General features: G+C 37.5%; 1 long non-coding RNA gene across 1 annotated transcript in view; it reads left to right on the top strand.

Annotated features, from left to right (window-relative positions):
* Positions 1-1,251: 1,251 nt before the first annotated feature.
* The window catches only part of LOC147846315 (uncharacterized), a 76,728-nt gene continuing 52,952 nt past the window's right edge, over positions 1,252-25,027 (top strand). The window contains exon 1 of the long non-coding RNA XR_015478349.1: positions 1,252-1,466. This is a non-coding gene — a long non-coding RNA (uncharacterized LOC147846315). The remainder of the gene's footprint in view (positions 1,467-25,027) is intronic.

Raw genomic sequence — 25,027 nt, 5'->3', positions numbered from 1 at the left:
ATGCTGTCCTGGGAGAGAGCCCAGAGCTTATAATATCCTCAAGCTCAGGGCTCCCTCCTGTTGCAAGGCAAGAGGGGAGTTTGAGCTCAGGTGGAACTCCCCAAAATGCCTTCATTAGCTCGGAACAGCAGCCGCGTATTGAAGAACCCCCCAAAAAGCAGATGGAACAATACTATATTGAGCTGCTGGATATAATATTGGGAAAATAGGAAATAGAGAGACTTCTGCATGAGCAGAGAGAAGTTGACTCCTGTGGGAGTTTAGGTGGGGGTGTGGGAGATGCTAGATTGACTCCTGCGGGAGCCGAGGCTCGGGATACATTCCTGCGGGTGTCAGAGCAGTGGTGGGTAGGCTACTGCAGGAGTCGGGAGAGGTTTTGGATGGTGAGGGGTGGAAAGTGAGGCATAACAGTGCTTGAGGGATCATAAAGGTATAGAGAAAAGGGATGCAATAGGGAGCGAAGGGCACCAACGCTAGATAGAAGTTTGATGAGGAATAGAGACATGGATGAAACATTACTTTGTTTGTCAGAAATGTCCTCCCATTCATAGCAGTCAAGTGATAAGTTTGTTTCTTTGCTGTTTTCACATCCAACCGACTTGCTATTATAAACTTGCATATGACACTTTGTGTATGGACACTTACTGTGGTATATAACAAATGGACTTCCATGCTCTATGTGTTGATTGTTTTTCAGTAGCTGGGTAATAATCTTTTCAGAAGTTAAATGGTTATCAGATGTGGCAGGGTTGTTTGTATTTATTTATTTATTCATTCATTCGTTTTCTTTTCGGCTTAGTCCCTTTAATAATCAGGGGTTGCCACAGCAGAATGTATCGCCAACTTATCGAGTATATGTTTTACACAGCAGATGCACTTCCAGCTGCAACCCATCACTGGGAAATTATTTATTTATTTAATTATTTATTTACTTTTTATTAAATTTATCTACTGCCAACATCAAACCGTGAACTTTAAAAGCAATGTTGCTTCTTAGTAGAAGCTGTGTGTTTGTAATGTTTGTTATGGGATTTACTTTAATCCATTAATGTTAAATAACATTAGGAATCTCGACATGATTAAAATCGCAAGCATATCTGTCCCAATTTATCTTTTGCAATTTGGTCCATTCATAAATTTGGAGAGAGGGTGGGACCATCTCAAATATTGGGAGATGCCAGGATGATGACACTTCTTCTTTCAGCTATTGGCTCAAAGAAGTGTCAATCAAAAGTGCAAAAGGTCAGCGTCCATTTTGTTGACCAAAAATCAATAGTGTTTATGTGTGAAAAATGCTACTCTACTGAATGCACTCCAGCGACTAGTTTGCATGATAGCAGTGCATTTCATGGATGTTAATCAACATATGAATATGTTGTGTTTTATGGATTGGATTGCCTGGACCCTTGCAGTCAAATTATTTTGAGCTATGTTATGGATCTAAGGATAGGTGGGAGCCTTGAGAGGTGAGTTCTTTGGTTTAAATCATTCTGTGTGAGTTTTGTCTGTAAAAATTGTTTATAAAATGTTAAGTCTTTGTTGGAGGGTAGTTATTTTTTAGAGGCTTCCCCCTTAAAGCATGCTATGTACGTTACCGGGGGTGCACTGCTAGGCGATGAGAGTTTGGCTTCATTGCAATGGCTTGGATCGCTGCCGTCTTGAGAGTTTAGGTGCATTTTGAGAGTTTAGTCGGAGTTCTGAACTGTGATCTTGCTGGAGAATTGGGTTGAAGACGCGGCGGATGCTTTGTGTGAGGCAGTTTGAAGTGGAAGGTTTTGATGTTGCTGTTGTTGAAATTGTTGTTGGGAGTTATAGTTGGAGATGTAGTTGTTGTTTTGAAATAGTTTTTGTTGTTGTTGTTGTTGTGGTGGTGGTTGTAGCAGTAGCAGGCTAATACGCAGTATTGCCAACTATTTCCAGTTAAAAGTAGCTAAAGCTTGCCCGAAAAGTAGCTAAATGTTGCCAGATGACATCACACACTAATTTGCAAATCAGTGATGTCATCATGTAATATCTGACAATAGCTTGTGTACTTGTAACTTGTGAAATTAACACAGTGAAAGTGACAACAATTATAGCACTATTGGAATTTATTGCTAACTAATTTACTAATAATTATACATGTTTATAAATATCAGTAAATTAACAGTCATGAAAAACAATCTGACCTAGCAATTTACTCTAATAAGTGAAGCCTGCAGCCTGCAAAAGTAGACAAATGAATGTTTAAAATCACTAAACTTGTTGTTAGATGCTTTTCGAAAAAAAAAAAAAAAGTTGCTAATGTAGTATGAAAAGTTTGCAACACTGCTAATACGGGTCGGAGCGGTCTTTAAAAAAAAGATGACTGTTATATGAAACCTATGGCATTTATTATGGCCTAGGAATCGTCTGATTGGTGAATGATAAATTGGATAATGTGGGGTCAACCGCAAGCAATCATAAGCACATGATCGTCTCAAAAGTAGTATATAAATAAACTTCACTTAGCGAATTGTGAGGAGAGGGACTGCATTATGATGTGAATATCTGTTATTGTCTTTTTTCACAGAGGCTGTGAGAAATCAATGGTTAAAGTTGTTTTCACAATACAGTAAAGCTCAACCTTGTGCTACGTTCCTGACATTTTACTGATCACTGATACAGCAACCCTACAATGCATGATTTGTGGGCCGTTTGTTATTAAAAGAAAGATCAGTACCAAAGACTAGAAATAAACGGCACTTTGCCACTAACTTTTTGATTCGGATCAGCTTATTCCTCTGAATCAACCATTGTAAGTGATTAAATAGTTGCCTTCTTGGACTTTTGCAGTCAAAATAAATATTTTAAGAGTTCATACTTAGATATTGCTTTATCCTATTAGCAGGTTTGGCATGTTCAGAGTGCATCAAGATTGTTTGGTTTTATCTTTAATGCCTTACCCCAGACATGCTCAATAATGTTCATGTCTGGTGACTGGGCTGACTAATCCTGTTCTTCCAGGAACTTTGATGTGGAGGGTTAAGTATGAGGAGCGTTATATCCTGCTGAAGAATTTGCCCTCTCCTGTGGTTTGTAATGTAATGGGCAGCACAAATGTCTTGATACCTCAGGCTGTTGATGTTGCCATCCACTCTGCAGATCTCTTGCACGCCCCTTACTGAATGTAACCCCAAACCATGATTTTTCCTTCACCAAACTTGACTGATTTCTATGAGAATCTTGGGTCCATGCAGGTTCCAATATGTCTTCTGCCACTATTATACAAATGATAAACTAGAAGCTATTATTTGTTGCTCTTAGAACTGGAATTGATGCAAGACTTTTGTCAGGTAGTGTACAGTGTTTGGGTGCTCTGATGCATGTTGGCTGATTATTATTATTATTGCTATTATTTATTATTATTATTTTTACAGTTTTTTTTCAACTTTTTTTCAACTGCAGGCACACAGATTGAGGCTCTTAAAACACAAGGTACAGGTGCTGGTTAGGTTGTAAAGGTGCCTGTTGCGTAAAATGCTTGCTGCCAAAGAAAGATGCCTCTCACGGCAAAAATAAACACATTAGGAATAATCAGGGCCTTAGCAGGAATGGGCTTTCCATCCACAACAGACTGGGTCATCAGAACAATCACTGATGATTAGCATCACGCTAAGGAGGGGTTTGGAAAAATTAATCGTAGAACAAATCATTTCTCAGTCACTGGGATAATTAAGTAAAAACAAAAAGCAGATTATAAGACAATGGAAATATTTTTTGACTCTCAGATACAAAGTTTGACATTTTATAATCCATAATACTGACACTTTATTAAGTGATTCACTGACTCGTCTATTCAATTAAATTGTTCAAAATGGCCTATTCCTACACAACTATTTGGCTGTGTGTGGGACTATTTTCATGGCTAAATTAGAAGAAAAAAAACTGATAAGTCAAAAGCTAACTTAACATTTTGCTTAATTTTTCCTTTTTGTTTGTTAAAGGGATAGTTTTTCCAGACATTTGAATTTGCTGTAATTTAATTAATTGTTTTGTTGCACAGACTGATCAATTTGCTTCATAAGAACATGGTGTTTCATCAGGGGGGTGACACAGTGGTTAGCACTGTCACCTCACAGCAAGAAGGTCACTGGTTCAAGTCTCAGCTGGACCAGTTGGCATTTCTGTGAGAAGTTTGCATGTTGTCCCCATGTTTGTGTAAGTTTCCTCCGTGTCCAACGACATGTAGTATAGGTGAATTAAATAAACTTAACTGGCCATAGTGTAAAAGTGTGTAAATGAGTGTGTTTGGGTATTTTCCAGTACTGGGTTGTGGCTGGAAGTGCATGCGCTGAGTAAAACATGCAGTATATACCGTATACAAACATATGAACCGCCAATTTATCCAGCATATTTATAACACAGCGGATGCCCCTCCAGCTGCAACCAATCTCTGGGGAACACACATAGACTCTCATTAACACACATACACTAAGAAAAATTTTTAGCTCTCCCAGTTCACCTGTACCACGTCTTTGGACTTGTGGGGGACACCGGGGCACCTGAGGGAAACCCACACGAATACGAGGAGAATGCAAATTCTACACAGAAATGCCAACTAAACCAGCTGAAGCTCAAACCAGCGACCTTCTTGCTGTGAGACGACAGCACTACCTACTGCACCACCACGACGTACGCCTTAATAAAATAATAGTAATAATAATAATAAAACAGAAGCCATTCACTTTATACAATTCACAATCTGCATTATACAAATAGCCAATACCTCAGATTCAGCTAAAACTTTTATAATGTTCTATAAAAAAAAAAAAATTACCTAGGCTGCGTTCGAAACCGCATACTTCTATACTATATAGTACGCTAAAATCAATACTTAGTAGTATGTCAGAATTCATAGAATTCAAAAATCAGTATGCGAGAAAGACTCAAATGACTTACTACTTCCGACAAGATTCTGAAGTGCGCATTCCATGCACGCTGCGATATCCCTTGATGCTCTGCGAGATAATTCATGATTGGGACTGAAGCGATGCAACTGATGCAGGTAGGTCACGTGACCATGACAAAATAGCAGATGTAGTACGTCCGAATTCCATTCATACTTTTCACATTCATACAGTACAGAACGTACTTTTCTAATGGTCGAGTAGTATGTTAAAATTCAAATGCAGTACCTGCTGAGTAGTAGGGGGTTTCGGATGCAGCCTTACTGTATAGTATACTTTGAATGAAATGAGGTTAAGCGAATTAACATCATTTTTAAGGTGAAACTATCCTTTTAAATAGTTGAATATAATAATATTATTAAATATTATTATATTTAAGATAACACTCTTGCTTATTTGATATTACTTAGCTATATCCTAGGTTATATTTGTAAACAACAAACCCATACAATTAGGTTTTTTGCTTTTATAACTTAATAATAGAGTTATTGTAAATGCTGTCTAATAAGCTTTATCACACAATCAGTGCTTTTGAACTTTCGGATCAGGTTTAACACCCTTCACAAGACATTTCATATTAAATGACATAAATTATTTAAAAAGCAAAGCCATGATTTCTGCAAAAATGTTGTCACAGACCTTTGTTTTGCATAAGTATTTGTTGCTACAAAATCATACAAATTATTTGACTTTTTTTGTCCAGTAAAAAAGCAGAATTATTGTCACATACTAAACCCTACAATCTTAATTATTGCTCTTCACTACATTCGCCTTCTCTTTTCCTTCATTGTAATTTTGCAGTAACCGTGGCTCCATCAACATGCTACAAGTGAGATAAAGGTTATATGCAAATGCACTCATTATATCTGATAAGGCGGATGTTGATGAAGAATGTAGTCTCATTCTCCTTTTAAGACTGCAGCTTTCTGAATTCTTTTATCCTGTCATTTTCTTACCATATGGCTATTTTAGTTTAGCAGCATTGTTATATACTAACTAACAAGATCACTGCATACCACCTTCCATGCTGGGCTGTTGCAGAAATATATGGTCACGTCATGTGCAAATACTGAAGCTTATTGCAGAAATTAAGACCCAGAATTAATGTTTTGCAGTGCTGATATGATTAAGAATACAGTGACTTCCAAAAATCTTTTTGAAATATTAAAAACTATTTATTGACCATCTAATTGGTATTTTATACCTAGATTTCCAATAAATAAATAAGTAAATAAATAATGCAACTGTCACAACTGCTCTCTCAAAAAGGCTGAGAATGGCAGGAATTATAAAGATATGGATTTATTAACAATGACGAACAGGGATGACTTACAAGGATGAAGACTTAAACATCAATGAACAAACATTCATGACTAAAGCTGCGAATGTGCGTATGGAAGTCTACTTTTCTACCCATAGACTTCCATACGCACATGAATGCGTCAGACCGGAAACGAAATGTCATGCGGCAAGTTTTGCAGATTGCTGCATTGGAAGGTTTAGGCTTGGTGAACTCTGACCTGCGAAATCGCATCACTTAAGTGCGTGAGACCAATCGAGGACGAAAACATGACCTCTCTGGACAGAAATTAAAAATATGGAAAAATCGCTCGCTTTTTTTAAATGTGTAATCATTTTTTTTAATCCCACCCCTTTTTGCAGCGCCATACCACAGAATTTCGCAGGCACAAACTCTAGTGCAGTGGTCACCAAACTTGTTCCTGGAGGGCTGGTGTCCTGCAGATTTTACCTCCAACCCTAATCAAACACACCTGAACAAACTAATCAAGCTCTTACTTGGTATACTTCAAACATCCAGGCAGGTGTGTTGAGGCAAGTTGGAGCTAAACCCTGGAGGGACACCGGCCCTCCAGGACCAGGATTGGTGACCCCTGCTCTAGTGTGACTGCAGCTTAACAATACTGGATGAGGAATTAACTGAACACAGGAAATTAAATACTAGGGACATGATAAACTAATTACATACAGCAGGTGCAGGTGAAACTCATGATACAGTAACAAATAGCGGGAACTAGAATGAAGGGGTCACATGGAGCAGAAGCATAGAGCAGAAGAAACAACACAAAACCTGACAGCAACTGTTCTGATATATAATAGAATGCCTGTATCAATCAATCAATCAATCAATCAATCAATCAATCAATCAATCAATCAATCAATCAATCAATCAATAAATCAGTAAACTACAATTTTACTTATGTGCTGTTGGGGATGTTTTCATCCACTCTGGTGTGATGTGTCTTGTCTTAATTTAGCCATAACATTTTCTGTGTTTCAGCTAGCAGAATGATTTTTGGTGAAAAATCTTATTTTGACATTTATTTTAGGAAAATGTTTTTTAAAAAATTAAAAACTCAACGATACACAATGAACGAAACAATATATTTTTTTAAATATTTTTTACTATCCTTTTGTTACTCTAGGAATAAAAACATCCACTTAATTAAACTGCGGTACAAATGTGTATGCTGAGAAAATCTTATATGCTAATCCTTCTATGCTAATGAAGGACTACTAAGACATTCCAAGCATGTGATGGGTCCTCATCACAGCTCCAATACAAATCTCTGCCATTTGTCTTACAGTAACCATGTGCTTTTCACCATCTGCTTGTGATCTTCCTTCATATAACTTTGTCATGTTTGATGTCATTTGACAGTTTTTGACTTTAGCGTTGTAATGATGAAATCAACAAAGACATTGATATATTTCAATATACAACCTGTTTACTATTGCTGAGTCATGGCCAGAGAAGAGTATGTTAATTTACTTCTCCCTCACTTTATCTTCCCAACTTTGCTCTCATGTTCAGCTGGTTTTAGGGGTTGGCTTTCATTTATGTTTGACAATGCTTTGCTCAGGTTACAAGACGGAAAGGTAACTGTTGATCAGGGAGAATTGCTTTTACTCTGCTTCTCCCGTACACTGGTGCGTAGCCCCATATGCTTACAAAGGCAGTTTCACTGTCTTTATTACACAACAACTCATACTGTATGTTACAGCTATGTTTCTCTATACACTATATTAGTTTGTTTCATTCTACTGTCTGTATATTTTAACATGTAACTTAATAAACAAATTTGCCTGTTTTAAGGTGATGAGATTCTTTTTCTTTATCAATGATGATAACAACTTTAATGGAGTAAGATGAATTGCAATGGAGTCAGATAAATAATTAATTTAAACACACCATCCCTCAACTGCTTTCTGTTTCCAATTATTGCATCAGATTAATGTTTTTTTTTAATCTTTTTTTTTTTTTTTGCATAAATCTGCTCATCAACTTTAGTCCTAAAAAAAACTTCTAAATTGTTTAGAAAATTACAGAATTTTAACACTGTAGTTGCCATATTCATATGTTACTGGTTTGGTTAAAAAACTTCAACATAAAAGTAGTTGTGGACTAGATTTTTGTTTTTACCTTTTATTATTAGATTAGTAACAACGATTAGTAACAACGTTGCCTTTGATGCATTGATAGTTTTTGTGCAGCATAAATTTTTTTTTCTCTTATTTATTGTTCGTGGCTGTTTTTTTATTATTGTTAAAGGTGCAGTAGCTGATCTTCCACAATGCTAACTGCTTAGCATAAATTTCTGAATCACAGTCCCTCCCCTGTCATCCAGAGCCACGCCTCCTGAAACACGAGCACACTTTAAAGATGACAGCAGAAGAACCCTCTCTTAAAAGTTAAAAGTTAAAAAGCGACTAGTGCTTGTCTGGTGGCATGCAGGAATTACACTCATTACTAAGCCTAACTGACATGCTATTTCAGAGCGAGTATTCAGAGTAGCATAATAAACAATATAAGGAAAGTTTCACAGGTCGTCATTGTTAAAAAAATGAACCAATGTGATGTGAATATAAAACCATCTTTACCTCAGTAAAGCACGCTAGGCAGAATATCACTATTGTGTTTTGTTGTTAAACTAAATAAATCTACATTATCGATGCAGTAAAAGGTCCCTTATCAAACTGAAAATAGTCACATCAATCTTTTACTGGAAGATTTTTGTGGCTAAACAACACTTCCGTGAAGATATAACCCATTTGTAACAACAACATCAGCTTTGCATGGAGCTAAAACAGTTTAAAACAGAGCATTACCTGTCTAAGAGAAATCCTTCAGCCATGGTGTCATTCTTTCTCCAGCGTGCAAAGGTAACTCCAATATGGATTTAGTTTTTAAAAAGTTTTAATTCAGCAGGTTTTTACGGCTTGCGCTCTCTCTCTGTTCAAATCTGCATTTGCTGACAGACAGTTTGGGCTACTTATCAGAATTATGAGAGATGTCGGCCCGACTGAATGAACATTTTTTTGTTTTATGCTTTACCCAGAATATAAAAATACATATAAATACATTTAGATCACTTACTTTTTTCAATGCTATTGGAATGTGAAGAGACTTTCAACCAGCACAACAAAAACATGTTTCTAAAGACAATCACCTACTGCACCTTTATTTTTTAGGAGCCTCTTTACCTTTGATTTGGATTGGACAGTAGAGGTTACAGACAGGAAAGTATTGGAAGCAGAGAGAAGGTAAGGGTCAGCAAAGGACCTTGAGTCATGAATCGAACTCAGGTCACCGTGACCAATTACCATTATAACCACATTTTTTGATTGCAAAACCATGACACCATATATTCCTGCATCTTTGATTGTTGGTGATTTTTGCTGTTGGGAAGAGGTCAAATTTTTACAGCTGATCATCAGTTAGCAACATTTATCCTTTTGATAGCCCTGTGCAAAATAAAAACTTAGTTTTTGGATTTTATATGGAGTACACAGCCAATTAAAGTGTGTGTGTGTGTGTGTATGTGTATGTGTGTGTGTGTGTGTGTGTGTGTGTGTGTGTGTGTGTGTGACCTTTGTGCACTCACTTTGATGTGTCTGAGAAAATCAAACATGCACATCAGCTCTCAGAACTCATTCATTCATTCATTCGTTTTCCTTTGGCTTAGTCCCTTTATTCACCAGGGGTCGCCACAGCAGAATGAACCGTCAACTTATCCAGCATATGTTTTACATATGAAAAAACATAGGAAAACATCGATACACACTCATTCACACACTACATCCAATTTTGTTAAATTCAGTTCACCTATAGCGCATGTCTTTGGACTGTTGGGGAAACCGGAGCACCGGAAACCCACACAAACACAGGGGGAACTCCACAGAGAAATGCCAACTGACCCAGCTGGGAATGCTAACGACCTTCTTTTTGTGAGTTGACAGTGCTAACCACTGAGCCATATTGTCGCCGCTCCAACTACTGTACATGGAGTAAACAAAAACAAAGACTGTTTTTTGCACAGACATCTAAAGGGTTGATAGTGCCAACTGATGATCAACAGTAAAAATGACAAATCTAATTTAATCTCAACATGGAAACCATCAACAATCAAAAATCCATGAGTAAATGATGTGATGGTTTTTCAATTTAAAAATGTGGTTAAAATGGAAGTCAATGCGACAAAAACAGCCACCAACAGTAAATTAGGGAGAAAAAAAATCAAATCTTATGCTGCACAAAATCTAACAATAGATCAAAGGCAATGTTGTTACAAATATTTCAAGCTGACAAGACGCAAAAAAAAATTGAAAAAAAATTATCTGATGCATTTTTTACAGCAGTTAATTTTAGTAGATGTTTTCATCTCTAACATAACAAAAGATAGCAAATTTGAACAGTGCTTTAGAGTAATTTAAGTAAGTAGTTTTGTTAAATTTTTCTCTTGCAGCACTGAAAACATACCAACAATGACTTCAAAATCAGTGTACATACGAACCCATCATTTTGTGTAGTGTTACACCCCTAGTAATCAAGCATCACAGCTGATTCTTTTGTGTCTTGTGATTATTATTGCATATAATCAAGAATTATATGTCATTGTTGCTGGTCTTCAATGATAATTGCAAGATATGCCAAAAATGATAGGAATCATGCTGATATGGTACAAAACACTAACACACATTTGCCTGAGGCATTGCATTTCCAGACTTTTGAGGCCACTGTGTCTGTGTATTAATCTTATTTTTTTTTAAAGCCCATATGAGAAATTATGTGTGCTTTTAAACATAGATTCTAAAAATATTTTCGTCACGAGGCATTTGTTTAAACCAAGAAAAAGAAAATATTATATGGTGCAAAAGAAAAAAACATGAAGGTATATATATATAACAACATTAATCCTGTTAAAGGTTATTACCGTTTAAAGTTTATTTTCTGTTTTAACTTTTGAAAACATAAAAATTCATTTAAATACCATTTTTTGTAACATTAAAAATGTATTTTCATTTTATAAGTCATTGAATGTGTTCTGTGTGATGTTTCCAGTATTAAGTAGTGTGGCAAGAATGTGGTAATCTCTCAACTGTTCGAAGCTCTCCCTCCCTTGGTTGGCTGGCTGTATAGTGCATGGTGCTATACCCCGTGGAGCCCCAGAGCGAACCATTCAAGTTGGAGGCCAGTGGGTGAAGGTGGTCAAGCTTTGTGATACCGGTACAGCCCAGCATGGTGCCTCCCTGGCCCAGTGGAAGAGTGGCGATTCTTTACACTTGTGTATTCCTTTCACAGGCCACCTCGGCACATAGCCGGTAAAAGTGGGTATCGTCCATGACCTTCTGCTGCATGTGCTGTGTGCTCCAGTTGTTATCCGCTATAGTGGAGTCAGCCAACTCTAATCGAGGATATCAGAGTGGCTGAGTGCGGCATAGTGCAGGCTGTCAGCCAGAACTGCTGGCCACCAAGAGCAAATGGATGGGAAGGAGCAGTAGTCTCAATGCCATGCATCTTTTTAAACAGATAGCAACTAGTTGATCAAGGATGAGCAGCTGTGGAATAGCTGGGCTCAAGAGCAGATAGTTGAAAAGGACATCTGACAACTAGCTCTCACACCCTTACATATTTTGTTATAAATAAAGGTTTGCTTTACTGCATCATACAGCAGCAAGGTGAGGGGAAGATACTGGTTGTGCCAAGGACCAAAACAGAGACTGTAACAGAGCTGGCTAACTCACATTGCATGGCTTGGCACCTTGGAGCAGCCAACACCATCCAAATGATCCAGCACCACTTTTACTGGCTAGGAATGATCTTTTTTACCACTCCATATCAACAAAATTACCTCCTTCAGATTTCTTGTTCCACTGCACATTATCAAGATGCTATTCGACCATATTGGAATAAACCTGGTGGGTCTTCTGCTGAAGTCTGCTCAAGGTCATGAACACATACTGGCCGTTGTAGAATATACTGAAGCCACGCTTCTATGGAAAGCCACCAGAAAACTTTAATAAACAGCACCCCAGGACAACCTGACACTCTTCATTTCAAAACTAAGGTATATACAATTTTGGGTCTGGCAGACTACTATACTGTAAATTCTTTATTCCTAACGTCACCAACATATCCTCCTTGACAGAACTAAATAAAATAGAGGCAGCCAAATAAGGTAAAATAAATCCCAAAAGTGAAACAACATTTTAGTCTCTGAAGCAGGCTCTCTTGTCCTCACGTATCCTTTACACCCAACTTTAGCTGCTCTTTAATTCTTGAGATGATGCTTCAGAAAGTTCTTATTACAGTGTACTAGCTTGCATGCCATCCTGTCACAGAAAAAAAAAATGGTGAGAAAAGCACCCAGTCACATCAGTCAGAAGCTTACAATAGTGCAGACCAAGTACACGACCATGGAGAAGGAAGCCCCACTCTCCATTTTATAACCAAGACATGTGCATAGGGAACATTTCTATCACATCAACCTGTTATAGAGCTGAACTGCACCCAGAGACCTCTAGGCACTTTACATTTCTGTAATGACTTTAGTAGACTAAATTAAATCTCCAGCTTTAAAAGATACACCCTGTCCAGAGTGGATGAGCTCCTGGATTGGCTAGGTGGAGCTCATGTCATCTCCATGTTGGATCTAACCAAAATCCAGAGATAAGACTAGTGGCTGTAGGCAGTATCAGGTTTTACCTTTTGGCCTGTGCAGTGCACCAGCCACATTCTAGAGGCTAATGAATGTTCTGCTATGACAGCACAAGAAGTATGCCACAGCCATCCTAGATGACATAGTTTTCCACTATGAGAGCTCCGAAGGCCACCTTGTCTGTTTGCAGAGAGTGCTGATGGAGTTGTGATGGACTAGAATTACAGCCAAGCCTGAGAAATGGCACATGAAACTTGCAAAGATACAGTACCTGAGAAAACAGTCTGGGACTCATCAACCACAGATAATAAAAAAGAAACCATTCCGAACACTTAGCAAATTGCCTTTGGGTCTGGCAGGCTATTATAGATTCTCCATTCCTAACTTCACCAGCATATCCAGCTCCTACACAGATCTGACCAGAAAGGAACAGTAAAGTAGATCCCTAAAGTGAAAACATTGTTCCAGTCTCAGAAGCAGCCTTTCTTGTCCTCACCCATCTTTTACACCTAAACTTCAGCTGCCCCTTCATTTAGCAGATGATGCTTATTATGCTGGTTTGCATGCCATTCTATCACAGGTATAAGTGTGAGAAGAGCACCCAATCAGTTGAAAGCTTACACTGGTGGAGACCAAGTAAGCCACCGTGCAGACGGAAGTCCTGGCCATCAAATAGGCTGTCCTAGAGCTGCACCATTACCTGGTTGAACAGAGTTTCACACTGGTGATAAACCACAACTAAATCGTGCTAAGGATACCAACACTAGAGTCACCATTTGGTTCCATAAACTCCAGGACTTCCGTCAAGAGACCTTCAAGTGTTTATATATTCAAAGAACATTTATTTACTGGTTATAAGGAATAGCCTTCTTACAATGCAATACTACCCCGAGCATGTAGCAAAATTCGGTATGATTAGGGAGTTATGAGCAGGTTATAGGAAAAGTTAGGCATCAAGTTATGAGCAAATACTAAACTTGAAGTTTAAATTGAAATTTACATGTGATACAAGTAGGCCTTATTAACTACATTAAACACTTAAACTAATTTAGCATACTGAACACACTCTCACATTCAGTTGGCATAGAAACAGGCAGCAAGTTATAGCAGTATTTAATATTCAGCAGGTCTACAGTCTCAAGGAAACATCCGTTTCATAATACAAACATCTTTGCAGAAAGGTTTAGACTAGTGGTCCTCAACCACCAGGCTGAGGCCACTACCGTTCCGTGGATCAATTGGTACCGGGCCATGCAAGAAATCATAAATTTTTCAGTTTTATTTATTATCTAAATCTGATTGATCTTTTATTTTGAAAAGTCTTTTATTTTGACAAATGACTGTACTCTCGGTTTCATCTCGGTCACTCAAGCGCTTGAGTTTAACCCACAAGTAGCAAAATGAGTAAGAAACAGACGTCTTTGGAAAATTTCTTTACAAGGGGGAAAAGGCAGAGTGAAAGACCTGCGAGCTGCTAAGGAATGGATCAGCAACCCATTTGTCAACATATCAGGTGAATCCAGCATGTCTGTGCAAGAAGATCAACTGCTGGAGATCCCAAATTATGGAGGCTTTTTCTGGGGCCATTGGAATATTGTATATTTTCTAGATTTCGTGCAAGTTCATTGTTTCCAATGGAGGTGCGTGGCTTGCGCACAGAAGCAGCGTGATGCAGCCGCATCTTCCAAACCAGAAGCACCAAGTTGAATGAATTTAGCTAGCCCACCGTGAGTCGCGTGACAAGAATTGACTGATCAGCTTCAGGTTGTACAGAATATACACATTTCTGAGAGATTGTTATCTCAGACAAACACAGAACACCTAAACACTGCAGTGCTTTATAATTTTTTCCATAAATAAAACTTGTATCAAAGTGACAAAAATGTTTTGTCAGCTTGTCTTCCTCTGAGAAAACGGTTGATGGTCGCCTAGTAACTACAACCCCCACCCTGTCCCAATACATAATGAGTCTGTTAAAGACACTAAGTCTGATATCTGTATGTCCACACATTTATAAGAGAGTTCTGATGCAATTCGTTGAAGTTCCTCTTTGATTTTTGCTGACGTTAGGTCGTGAGAGATAACCACTTTGAGTCTAAAAGTTTTTGAGCTATAGAAAGATGAGGCCACACTGGGCCTGACGCAGCTTAGGCTGTGGTTGGAGAGGACTATTAGCTCAGCTTTATCTCCTGTAAGTCTGGTTACTTCCAAGGGAAGTTTTATGACTCTTACATTTAGGGCCTACTCACACTATGCAATCCGTACCGTGCCCAGGCCCGTTTCCCGGATCGTTTGAGAAGTGTGAGTGCGCTGAATCGCGCTCAAGCACGGTTCACTTGGCCGGCCCTGGCCCGGTTGGGAGAGGTGTGCCTGAGCGCGGTACACTCGGGCTTTGGCGCGGTACGCTTGTGTGTGAGTACAAAACGCGCCAAAGCCCGAAACCGAAAGCGAGACGTGACTTTTAAGGGACTGTTTGATATGGATTTATTAATCATTCTTACTGTTCAGTGAACGCAAACTGCCATAGTTTATTAAAGACGCAAACTCCTCACAGCACGCCAGCTGCGCGCCTTCAGCAAACCTCCTCATTCCTGCAGCACGAGAGCTTAATGATTGTTTATGAGTGCCAAAAGTGGCGGATCTGTTCGGCGAAATATCTGACTTCGTGTCCCCGCATCCCTAAGGACTGTTTGGCGAAATATTTGACGGCATATCAAACGACTGAAACAATATAACTAGAGAAATCTCCACTGTGCTGCTGAGTGAGAGCGTATGGCAAGCCGTTTTAGCATTTAAACCTTGTTCTGACTATCCATAAATATATTTAGAGATATCTCTAATTATATTTTTACTAGTCATAATTATAATTCGACTAGTCAGAATGACAATTAGAGATATCTGCAATTACAATTGTACTAGTACGAAATCAGATTGGAGATATCTGCAAATATATTATTAGTCATATTCCTCCATTGACTTCCATTGAAAAATATTTGCAGATATCTCTAAATGAGTTTTGACTCGTCAAAAATCCAATTCAAGATATCTACAACTGTAATTCGACTATTAGTAAATTAATTAGAGATATCTTCAAATATATTTGTAAATATCTCTAAATATGATGAATTAAAGACATCTCCAAATGTATTATGACTAGTAAAAACTCAGAGATAATCAGACAATTGTGACTAGTCAAAACTCATTTAGAGATATCTGCAAATATTTTTCAATGGAAGTCAATGTAGGAATATGACTAGTCAGTCATAATATATTTGCAGATATCTCCAATCTGATTTCGTACTAGTACAATTGTAATTGCAGATATCTCTAATTGTTATTCTGACAAGTCGAATTATAATTATGACTAGTCAAAATATAATTAGAGATATCTCGAAATATATTTATGGAGTCAGAACAAAGATTTAAATGCTAAAAAGGCTTGCCATAGAGAGCGCTTCTGAACAGCGCAGCAGCGATGACGTAAGCGTGCCGAGGCCCGATATGGTGTGAGCGCGGGCCGTCGGGGGAGACGGGAGGGGGGACAAGCGTGCTTTGGCCCGGTTCGAGGCAACTGTACCTACAGTAGTGTGAGTACGGCCTTACACTGGAGCCAAATGTGGCCCGAATCAGATTTTTTTGCCCACAATGACAGTGTGAACAGCCCAAACCAAATGGAATCTGATCTTTTCAGTTCTGATTTGTGCCACTTTCATATGTAGTATTAAATCAGACACAGATCTAATGTTTTGCATGTCGGATTTCATGTGACTTTTACATAATCTTTGAGCAACATGCATCATCATTCTGCGCTACAAACATCATTGGCTCCTTAGCAACATAGTAGAATAGCACACAGGGCAACTACTTTACCACAGAAAGTTTGTTGTTCTTTTTGAAAAAAAAATAAAAAATCAAAAAAGAAATCAAAATTCAAAATGGGGCTAATAATTCTGATTTCATCTCTCTCTCTCTCTCTCTCTCTCTCTCTCTCTCTCTCTCTCTCTCTCTCTCTCTCTCTCTCTCTCTATATATATATATATATATATATATATATATATATATATATATGACTAATTATTCAATTTATGCACAATTTTTGGGTATTTTTAATTAATTAATTTATGCTTGCAATAGCAAACAGTGCTTGTTATGCTTGTTTAAATTATGACGACAAAATAAACCTTTGCAGCATGGAAAGATTCAATTTGAGAAGATAGTGTTGCCATAAATGTAAGCTGTCATGTCATGCAGTTCAGCCTCTGCTTCATATTTAACATTTAAAACATATTCTCAGAACTATTGTTTCCAACAATAGTTATTTACAGCTTTTTCACAAAATTGAAGTGACAGTTACACTTATATTTTATTGCTTAAGGTAGTTTCTCTGCAGTAAAGCTATTAAAGCCATTTCAAGTTTTTCCAACATCATTCTTTTTCTTTAAACCTTTGGTGATTGTGTCAAAGGTGAACTGCGCCTACTGAGGCATTAGATATGTTTTGTTGTGCAGGAAAAAAAAAATAGCTAGACTATTAAATACATCAGGTTAATAAAGACTCATTTTAGGAAAACAAAAAAGCATGAGGAGGAGGGTAATGAAAGATATTTAAGCTTGCTTAATCCTGTAAGACCCAAATATAGAAAAAAAAAATTGCAAAATGTTTTTTGACCTCTTAGGTGTTGTTTCAGGAGGCCTCTGATGTAGAAATGAAATATTTTTAACATTTTAGTACCTTTTTAGAGAAAAGTTGTAGTATTGCAACGTTGGGCCTAGTTGTGAGCAGAATTTCTGTATTTGTACTCACTTTGTCTGAACAGGTATGCAGAGCATTTAAGCATTAATTTGCAGGGTTATTCACTTACTTAGCCCCATAGCAGTATAAATCATAAGTAATAATCACACAAGAATTATATTTTTTATTAATAAGCATTTATTAATAAAAATATTTGGAAAACAATTGGTCACATTCAGTGTGGATTAAATGTGTTTACTTGCTGTGATAGTCCCTAAAACAATTCTTTTTATCTGAAAACACAGGGGAAGTAGTTATCTGCGTAGAACTTGTAGTTTTGACCCTCTGGAGGAGTAGAGGCGAGCTTCGTCATAACATCACCTGACAGCCCAAGTTTAGATTTTACTTGTGGTAGTCCATCTACACTCCCCTGGTACAAATCAAAATCACAGCGCATTCCAGAGATTCCAGTTCTCACCCACAGTTTGAAGCCCTGTGAATGTGATTTGCCACTCTTTATGATGTTATCTGAAAATTCATTGAATTCTCTTGCACATTTATCAACCTCTTTAAATGTTTCATCTAAATGCCTGCTTTTAATCTAGAAAACTCTGTAGGTGTCAATCATCGTTAACATCTGTGGCATTAATTATTCATTACTTCCCTAGGGAAGAACAGTCTAAGCACCATGGCTGGTAGCAAAAACTTGTTTAACTTATCAAGGAGGGATGGGTCTTGTGAAAGTTCGATTAACCCTTTGTTATAAACATTATTATCCCAATGTAGTATTTTAATGGAAGATACAGCATCCCTCAACCTCTCCTCTGAACTGACATGTCCTTCACTTAAGCACTGAGGTGAGCCAGAAAAACACAGTGTCTGTCCTCACAACAACAGCTGCAATCTGATTACACTTCCCTTATTACAGAAGAGAAGGTGCCAACAACTGAAATATACAGTGCAGGAGACGTGAAAAAGAGCTCAGATGCCCACTAATGGCTTTGACCCAGGCTAGAGTGCTTATAAAACCCTAAAACTGTCTCCTAAATGGAAAATGTATACTGTCCCGTCTCCCTCACCTCGAATGCAACTACAACATTTGCAGTTAATCCTTTTAGATTTACGCTTTATTGATTTACCGGGATGGGAAGTAACCTGATTAACAAATCCTAACTAGATTAAATCGGAGAAAGAAATGTGTGCATTGTTATGGCTGCTATTTAAAGAATCATAACCACAGTGTGGCCCTTTTCTGAATCAGTTTTTAAGGCTATTCAGCACACAATGACTATATACCCTGTATATTTTATTAACTGACAGGCCGCCAATATCTAAATTGTGTTTTTGTCAAGTTCAGTTGTGTATTATGTGATGCTGACGGTGATAGAATCTGAATGTATTTTGTCCTTGAGAAGTGAAGAGAAGTGAAAGACATGACACATACTGGGACAGACAAGCAAAGCGAAGCTCCCTGCGGTTTATATCCAGCATGGATGCCTCTCTGCATTTAGTTGTCTTCTCATGTGTCATCATGCTTGCGCTTTGCTCTTTCATTATGACACTCAGCCTTGATCTCTCCATAAACCAACACAATCTGTCTCTGCTGTGGAGTCAGCATTATTCTTAGTGCATGTGTAGAATTCAAAAACGCTTTGGTATTTGCAACATTGGTGGGCGCTAAATGAATGGCAAACTCCTTTGCTTAGAAGTAAAAGAAGTTGTATATACCTTTAAAGTGTTGTTCTGTGGTAAACATCCGGCTTAGATGAATATGTAATTTTGCGCTGAGCTCCTTCCTCTCAATAGCAAAAACAGAAAAGTAAGAAAACAGCAGTTAAGAAAACATCTCATCATAGCAATGTGCATGTGTATACTTTCTCAGAAATAAAGGCACACGAGCTGTCACAGGGGTGGTACCCTTTCAAAAGGTAAACATTTGTACCTAAAAGGTCCATATTAATAGCTTAAGGGAAAATATTAGTACCTAAAAAGTGCAAAAGTGTTCCTCTTAAAATTTTTAGGTACTAATATTTAATTTTGAGGTACCAATATAGACCCTTTAAGTACAAATGTGTACCTTTTGAAAAGGTACCACCCCAGTGACAGTTTGCATACCTTTATTTCTGAGCGTGTACATCCAGCTCTGGAAATCACCTGCATCATGCCAACAGGAGTTTGGATTTCGGGTGTGCAAAAGTCCTAGGCAGTCAACAAAGTTTTATTTATTTATTTATTTTTTTAAAGCTGTTTAGACATTGCTAAAATATTTTTTAAGTATATATATATATATATATATATATATATATATATATATATATATATATATATATATATATATATATATATATTATTTATCACATAGAACAACACCAAATCAGAAAAATTGGGACACCATGGAAAACACAAATAAAAAAGAAAGTAGTGATTTCCAAACTTATTTGACCGTATTTTATTGCAGACAATACAACAGCATATTATTAAATGTGTTCCTCATGAATTGTGTGTGTTGTTTCAGCTCATTCTAAATAAGTAGTTTGAACAAACAACAAATGAGAATTTTTGAGTGTAGGAATGTTGCAGCACATTGAGTAAAACCTTTAACTTTTAAACTGTATTTTTGATGACATTATTCCAGGCTTGGTGAGCATGAAAGCATAAATTTTAAACACTTCATCACAACAAATCTAAACCTTTTTTATCGATAGCAATGTGCAGCAAACAGTTTGAGACACAGAAATTCTGATATTCCAAAATCTAATTTAAACATGATTAAATAAGTAAATAAGTTTGAAAAATCCATTAAAAAGGTTATAACATGAATATCAAAATGTTCTGCATTTTCTTTGCAAGCCATTAATAAAATCAAGTTGTCACGCTGACCATATGAACCCATTAGTGCAAATACATCCACTGAAGAACAGATGGATAATATCATTTGTCAGGATTCCTTTCAATAAATTAAAAAACAGAGGAGCATTTTCACTATAGTTTCTCAGCCTTTCGGTATAAGCCTTAAGGGAAAGGGTGAACTGCATGTACAGTAAGCAGGTTTTAGTCCAAAAAGTGTAAATGAGCCACTGCATTCACAAAGTGTCAAAATAATGCTTTGAATAAGACATTACAGTCCTGTTCCTCAGAGATGGATGTGGCCATTATTCTTAGGAAAGTATCTTCTCAGTAAACAGGCCACATCCTAAAGAGAAAAAAAAAAAAAAAACAGCAGCACAATGCTTTATGGCAGTGTTACAGTATCTACTGCTGAGTCTCCTGTACTTTGCAAAACATTGTGCTTCAATATTCATCCATCCACTGTTTGTCCATGAGCCATGCACACATTTTTGACACTATAACCTTTAAAAGTTTGAAAATGATCCAGAAAGTTGGAGGAGAAACAAAAAAGAGATGAAAAAGATGTTTTACAGCCTGGCTAAAATGTACCTCATGTTCCTTCTCATCTCAGGTGTGGGACATCTTGGCCTAGTAACATTGTCAGGGACATTCTCAAGTGGGAAGCTCCTCACGCCGTTCTGCCGTTTTAAAAAATGGGACCTTGAGAATGAGCCATTAGTTTTGTAAGCCATTGATAATCCCACAGTGATGTTATAAAGACCGTACTGAGTAAGATTTCACAGTCTCGAAGGCCTATATATATATATAATTATTTCTGAAACTGCAAAAATTCTTTGTCTGATGTTTGTGTGTGTGCACAGTATATATATAGGGCTATGGGATTTTATTGATACAATTCATTTGGAAAATACACTTACTGGCCACTTTATTAGGTACACCTGTGCTCATAACGGAAATTTCTAATAAGCCAAACACATGACAGCAACTCAATGCATTTAGGCATGTAGACATGGTCAAAATGATCTGCTGCAGTTCAAACCGAGCATCAAAATGGAGAAGTTCTGTAGGCGTAAATGGCTTGTTGATGCCAGAGGTCAGAGGAGAAAACCAGACTGGTTTGATCTGAAAGAAAGGCAACAGTAACTCAAATAACCACTCGTTACAACCGAGGTATGCAGAAGAGCATTTCTGAATGCACAACACGTCGCAGCAGAAGACCACACCAGGTGCCACTCCTGTCAGCTAATAACTGAGGCTACAATTCGCACAGGTTTACCAAAATTGGACAATAGAAGATTGAAAAAATGTTGCCTGGTCTGATGAGTCTCGATTTCTGCTGCAACATTCGGATGGTAAGGTCAAAATTTGGCATCAATAACATGAAAGCATGGATCCATTCTGCCTTGTATCAATGGTTCAGGCTGGTGGTGGTGGTGTAATGGTGTGGGGGATATTTTCTTACACTTTATATTACACTTTGGGCCCATTAGTAACGATGAGCATTGTTTCAATGCCACAGCCTACCTGAGTATTGTTGCTGGTCATGCCCATCCCTTATGACCATAGTGTACCCATCTTCTGATGGCTAATTCCAGCAGGACAACATGCCATGTCGTAAAACGTGAATCATCTCAGACTGGTTTCTTGAACATGACAATGAGTTCACTGTACATAAATGTTGGGATGTGGTGTAACGGGAGATTCGCATCATGGATGTGCAGCCGACAAATCGGAGCAACTGTGTGACGCTATCATATCTATATGGACCAAAATCTCTGAATCATTTTCCAGTACCTTGCTGAATTTATGCCACAAAGAATTAAGGCAGTTCTGAAGGCAAAAAGGGGTCAAACTTGGTACTAAGGTGTACCTAATAAAATGGCTGGTAAGTGTATTGCCACAATTGTACTAGTTTAAATCAAGCAATAGCTGTCATTAATACAAACATGAGCAAATGTTACAATTAGACTAAATTCACATGCTTAAACTGTCAGAGAGCACTCTATGAAGGATATATAACTAGTTCTAAAGGACTATAGAGAGTGTTTTTTGTGAAAGTGTAATGGGAAAACTGCAAATAACTTTTCTTTATTATTTGAGTGCTGCTCTTCTGAATTCTCATGTCAAATAGTCAAAAAAACAAAAACAAAACAAAGAAAGAACAAAAAAGCAGAGCAGTGAAATTCAAACCTAGTTTGAAATTCAAACCAAACAAGTTTACTCAAGAGTCTAGTACTTTCATGTATAAATAGTCTTTTAAACTTAAATAAAAAAAATCTTTCAGTCTTCTCTTTATATTCTTCTCAGAAATGTGCTTCATATTATACTAAAGCATATTTGGCTTTCACTCACAGAAACATTTCAGTTGATCGAGTTATACTTAAATGCAATATACTAGAAGCTGTTGACTCTTTTGATTGACTAGCTTTTTTACGCAACACAGGCTCATTGTGAAAATGTACCCCTGTATAGTGGTGGACCAATCAAGGCTTTATAAAACAGTGATACAGTCGAAGCAAATGTGTTGAAGCTTCGAAACGTTTTGAAACCCCACTCTACAGTGACACCTAGGGGTCATTTGTTTGTATATTGCACTGGAACAGCTTCAATATGTCTTGTTTTAGTCATAAAACAGGGTTGTTGCTAGATCAGATACGGTTGCAGCCGGAAGTTAATGATAATTATTTATAGAATTCATTAAATTTCCTTTTTATTTTATTTCATTAACGTCTACCCCAACCCTAAACCCAACCATCACAGTACTGTAAAAAATATTCATTATCGTTATACAGTGTTACAAAAATTATGCTAACATTGATGGCATATCCGTCTGTAACTGTATCCTATCTAGACTTCACCATAAAACAGTAACATTATTAAAATACATAAAATCATAATTTTGGCATATTTGTACAAGTTAAGATTCTAACCCAAGGCCATTTGCAGTGCAGTAACTATGTGTACACAAATTCCACTAGGCTATATGAATTTGATTCTGACCCTGTCGGTCAAATGCAGATACGCCAGATCTCGAAACACTTCTGAAATAATCGATGCTTTGAATTGCTTTAGTCACGTGACCTGTGTGTTTCGAATCACCTTAGTCATGTGACCTGTGTGTTTGGAATCACCTTAGTCAAGTGACCTGGGTGTTTCAGGTCATGCTTTGGTGCAGTGTTTCGAAACACTTGCGCTACGGGATCTCGATCCTGTGGAGAGAGCAAATTATTTAGTGATGCTATGTATCGCTGCATATCACCTTCAAAATAAACGCTACGAGTTGTATGATGCAGCAGACGGCTTCAGTTTCTGTTGGCGCTACCATCTCACTGCTTACCTCCGTGTGGACGGCTTTTCCACTGTTACTAGTTTGCACAGTGGCCTGCTGGATATGTTGGCGGACTTGAGATGCAGACAAGAGTTGACCGCGACAACTGGGTTTGATTTTGGTGAAGAACGAATCCAGAAAGCAGATAAAACAAATAAAATAAATAAAAAAGTAAATAACAGGGTGAGAAAGTGGTGAGATATAAAATTGTGGTAAAAATCAGGCAGCCACGAGGGCTTTCTTTTTCTGGACTACTTAGAAAACACTGTCAGTTGGGTTTAGGGAAGGCGGTGGCTGGGTCAATATGTGCTTTTGAAGACACAATTGGTTGAGTTTAAGGAAGGAGTGGGAGGGGGGATCGGTCAGTCGGTCAGCCAGTCAATTGACAGCGGCCTCTGGTGGATTTACGCGAGAACAACAGGTGCAAATGGCACTCGCGAGAGAAATTTGAGATCTGAAAAAGCGTACAGCGGCCTCTGGTGGATTCTTAAAAACAAACACTGCAAAAAATGTACCTCCTGTGACATATTTTGTGCCGTCAAGAAATGTATGCAGGTGTATGTATAAATAATGAGCCTGGGTTGTTTTTACTACAATGACTTTAACACTGCCTTTGTAAATTTAAATGTTCAAGTTCTAAATATATTTATGCATATATATTTATAACATGCATTGAACAAAACTGTCTTCTTTCGTGGGAATTTGGTATTTACTACTTTTGTAGGTATTTATTTACTTCAAAAAGTATATTTACATTTACTATAAATTGTACGTTTGCATTAGGAAAACTACAGAATTTACCTTATAGCAATATAAAAACTATAAATCTTTTTTTTCTTTCTTTCCTTGAGCTGTATATACTCATGTTTTATTATTTCCAAAAGGTGACAAATAATAGCCCCAGGATTCATTCACAGCTAGAGGGAAAGTCAAAGAATCGTTACACCTTTTTAGTATGCAGAGCTTTCCAAACGCACAATCAGAGACGCATTGTGTAAAAATAGCAGCTAAAATGTATAACAATGGTCTCATTTGAAAAAGAATCTGTTTTCAAAAGAGCGCCCAGTTATTATTGTAAAATATGAGCAATGAGGAACGGCACGGACCCTCATTGACCCCTGATGTCTATCAGAAATAGAGGTGGTGGTTTGCTGGAGGGACTTTGTATTCGTTCTCATTACAGACTCATTAGCATTCTGACAGCATTTGCATTCAAATCTAATGAGATGCAA

The sequence above is a fragment of the Danio rerio genome, chromosome 2 (assembly GCF_052040795.2).
Source record: "Danio rerio strain M-AB ecotype USA chromosome 2, GRCz13ab, whole genome shotgun sequence".
Lineage (NCBI taxonomy): Eukaryota > Metazoa > Chordata > Actinopteri > Cypriniformes > Danionidae > Danio > Danio rerio.
This window is presented reverse-complemented; position numbering and strand designations above follow the sequence as displayed.